Genomic DNA, 4,065 nt, shown 5'->3' on the forward strand with positions numbered 1-4,065 from the left:
GGTGGGATACTGTTGATGATGCGCTACAAGCAATAAAAGAAACTATCTTTAGAATACCCAGGGAGCCAATGGAAGTGCTTCAGCCAGAATGGGCGATCCAGATGAGCTATGCGTTGGAATGTTACAATGTAAATATTGATGAGGATGATGAGGATCCATGAAAAATTAACATTCTAGAAACTGAAGGCTATCGCGAGGTTCAAGGACCATTGATTGAAGATCTTGACATCACCACGCTGCTAAAAACAAAGCAGGTAAACATTGGTATGGAGGCTGAACCAAAGTATGCAATGCTTGGTGACTATTGGGATGATGCCACAGTGGATAAGGTCACTGAGCTACTCCGCGAGTACTAAGACTTATTCCCGACCAAGATTACAGACTTAAAGGGGATCTTTGGCAATTTAGGGATGATGAAGATCACCCTAAAACCCAATGCGAAACCAGTTAAGCAGAGGCCTTACTACTTAAATCTAAAATAAAAGGAAAAGGTCCACATATAATTAGACAAAATGCTCGCATCTGGAATTATTGAGCCAGTGGAAGAATCCAACTGGTAAGCCCCATGGTAGTATAGGAGAAAAAGCAAAAGGGCGAGATAAGAATATGCATGGACCTCAAATAGTTGAATGATGCCTGTTTACATGACCCATTCCAAACCCCATTCACAGATGAAGTATTAGAAAAATTCGGTGGGCAAGAAGCATATTCTTTCACCAATGGCTTCTCAGGGTACCACCAGATCAAAATCGTGCTAGAAGATAGGAGAAAGAGCACCTTCACCACTGAATGGGGCTACTTTCAATACATTGTCATGCCGTTTGGGTTCAAAAACATGCCAGCCATCTTCTCGCACATAGTTGTTGCCACCTTTAAAGAATATATCCACAAATTCTTGGAAGTCTATCTAGATGATTGGACTGTCTTTGGATTGGTTAAGCACCATGTAGCAAGCTTACGCTTGATGCTAGATACTTGTCGACGACACTAGATTGAATTGAACCTTAAGAACTACACATTCCTCATTCCCTTTGGGAACCTACTGGGACATGTGGTCTTCAAACAGGTACTAATGGTAGACCCCACGAAGATTGCAGTAATTCTGAATTTGGAAGCATTGTGAAGTGTTAACCAGTTGCGCGCTACCTTGGGACACACGGGGTACTATAGGAATTTCATCAAAATCTATTCCCAAATCACCATGCCGATCGAGAAACTATTGAAAAAGGATGTCACATTTTGCTGGAATGATGATCGCATGAAGAGCCTGGATGTTCTAAAGGGGAAATTTGCCTCCGCTCCAATCCTGGTCTTCCCAAAATGGGATGTGGAGTTTCATGTCCATGTTGATGCGTAATGTATCGCGCTGGGAGCAATGCTCACGCAAGAGGGTGGAGAGGGCTTGGATCACCCTATTATGTTTCAAGTTGTAGATTGTCCAAAGCCAAAAAGAACTATTCCACAACCGAGCGTGAGGGATTGACTATGGTGTACATGCTTCAAAAATACTGGTACTATTTGCTAGGAGGACATTTCAAGATGTACATAGACCATTCCACACTAAATTACTTGGTCAATAAGCCTGTGTTTGGGGGGCGCATATGTAGGTGGCTCTTATTGTTCCAAGAATATGACTTTGAGGTTGGGGTAAAACCTAGATTCCTGAATGCAGGACCGGATCACTTGTTGCATATTGAGACAGGCAAGGAACCTACTAGTTTGGAGGAAGGATTACTTGACACACAACTATTTGCTGTGTGCATCGTGGATAGACACTTTGAAGATATAATCCACTTTCTAACAACATGGACTATGGTGAAGGAATACTCCGTCCAACAGAAGAAGGAAATGGTGGTGCGCATGGCGGATTTTTCTGTCATCGTCGGGCACCTATACAAAATGAGAAATGATGAGATATTGCAAAGGTATGTACCTGAATTTGAATGAATTCAGATCCTCACGGAAGCACATAGGGGTGCTACAAGAGGACACTATGTAGGATGAGCAACCGCACAAATGATTCTCTGCACAGGGTTGTGGTGGCCAACCCTTCATCAGGATTCAAAAGCACACTGTAAGGATTGCGATATATGTCAAAGGACTAGTAAACCATCGCAAAGGGATGAAATGCCTTTGAATCCAAAAATGATGCTACATCCCTTCTAAAAGTGGGCAATCAAATTTGTGGGACCTATCAAACCCTAGGGAAAAACAAGCACGCGATACATCATCACCGATACGGAGTACTTAACACACTGGGCAGCAGCACAACTGGTCAAAGACTACATGGCCACCATGGCTGTGAAGTTTTTGTTTGAACATGTGTTGACTCGATTTGGTTGTCCGAAAATATTAATGAGTGATTGTGGTACACATTTCCTGAATGAAACCATCAACGCGTTCACAAAAGAGTTCCAGGTGTATCATCAGAAAAGCACACTATATCACCCACAAACTAATGGGACAGTAGAAGCATTCAACAAAATATTGGAGACTACACTAACCAAAGTCTACAACACTTAGTGAAGTGATTGGGACCTGCGTGTACCTGTAGTACTATGGGCTTATTGGACAACGTGCAAGAAACTGACGGGAAAAACACCTTTCTAGTTAGTGTATGGCGTGGAAGCTGTCATGCCAATGGAGTATATTGTACCTAGTCTGCATATAGCAGTGCTCATAGGTATGGCGAACCGTGAAGCTCTGGAAGAAAGGCTCGTGCAATTAGAAGAAATTGAGGAGGAATAGTTCCTGGCTGGTTTTCATCAGCAGGTACAAAAGCATCATGAAAAAACCTGGCACAATCACCATATTAAGTTGCACACCTTCAAGGTAAATGACTTAGTGCTGTTGTATGACAGTAAGTTTGAAAAACTCCTGGGAAAGTGTTAAGAATGCATTCGTTGGGACCATACGTGGTTAAGGAGGTCACAGACGGAGGTGCAGTACTGCTAGTCAAACTAAATGGAGAGCATGTCCCAAGAAAAGTGAATGGTAGCCACTTGAAGCCCTACATGGGTGGCTCAACTATTTGACTAACTGGAAGAAGCACAGTCTTCACATTCCAAGGATCCAAACAAAGGCACAGGACTATAAACAAATGCAGGGGATACCGGCAGAGATGCAGAGAAGTAGTTCAAGCACAAAGGTCTCAGAACAATGTATGCAGCAGATCCAATAAGTAGCAGCTCAGTGCATTGTTGACCTCCGCACAGTTAGAGAAGAGTTGGAGGGACTCCATGCAATAATCACTGCGCCGACAGAGTGACTCAAGGGGGAGTCAAAATTTTTGTGTTGGGGGCCTATTGGGCATGGAATTCCCCTAAGGCATGTTTTGGGGCTCAAAGCCCAAGTTTTGATCGAATTTTGTTGTAAAGCTCCATGAATTGTGGTCATGGGACATGAAAGTATAATAGAGTCATAGGGTTATTCGCCCTAGGTTTGTAATGTAATGTCGGTTGGATAGACCTACCCATGTTCCACGGACCATGGTATTGTATAAATAGAGCGTGGCTCTAAGTGTAAAAAAGAGATAAGGATAGAGAAGAATAACAAGCCTAAGTGATTGAGTTGCAAGTTTAAAGAGTGCTTTTGGGTCATAGAGTAGGACAAGGCTCTATAGCTGAGTGCACAGAGGCCTAGTAGTCTGAAGCTGAGTGCGTGGACCCCTACAGCTAAGTGCACAGGGTGGAGTTGAGTCTGTAACCGAGAAACAAATTAATAAATAGAATTTTTATCATAAGTTTGTGTATCTATTCTTGGGTTAATGCATGTTTGATATAATTTGAAAATATATTGTTTATTTATTGTGCGCACCTGTATGAATGGTTTATGTTGTTAACTTAAAGCATGCAAGTAGGCTAAGATAATCAACTAACATTGGAATACCAATAAAGTCTTGGGTAATAACATAGAAGAGCAATGTTTAGCCCCTGAGTAGGGCTATGTGTAGGCAGTATATCGGGCTGTGAGGTATGGGAAAGTGTGGGAAGAAACTTGTGTGCAGGGTCAAACCGTGGGCCACTTGAACTCATCAGACATCTCCAGGGTGTGGAAACCTGGTTC

Source organism: Pinus tabuliformis, chromosome 2_2, assembly GCF_031772625.1.
Source record: "Pinus tabuliformis cultivar Carrire ecotype Pingquan chromosome 2_2, CPIR1, whole genome shotgun sequence".
Taxonomy (NCBI): domain Eukaryota; kingdom Viridiplantae; phylum Streptophyta; class Pinopsida; order Pinales; family Pinaceae; genus Pinus; species Pinus tabuliformis.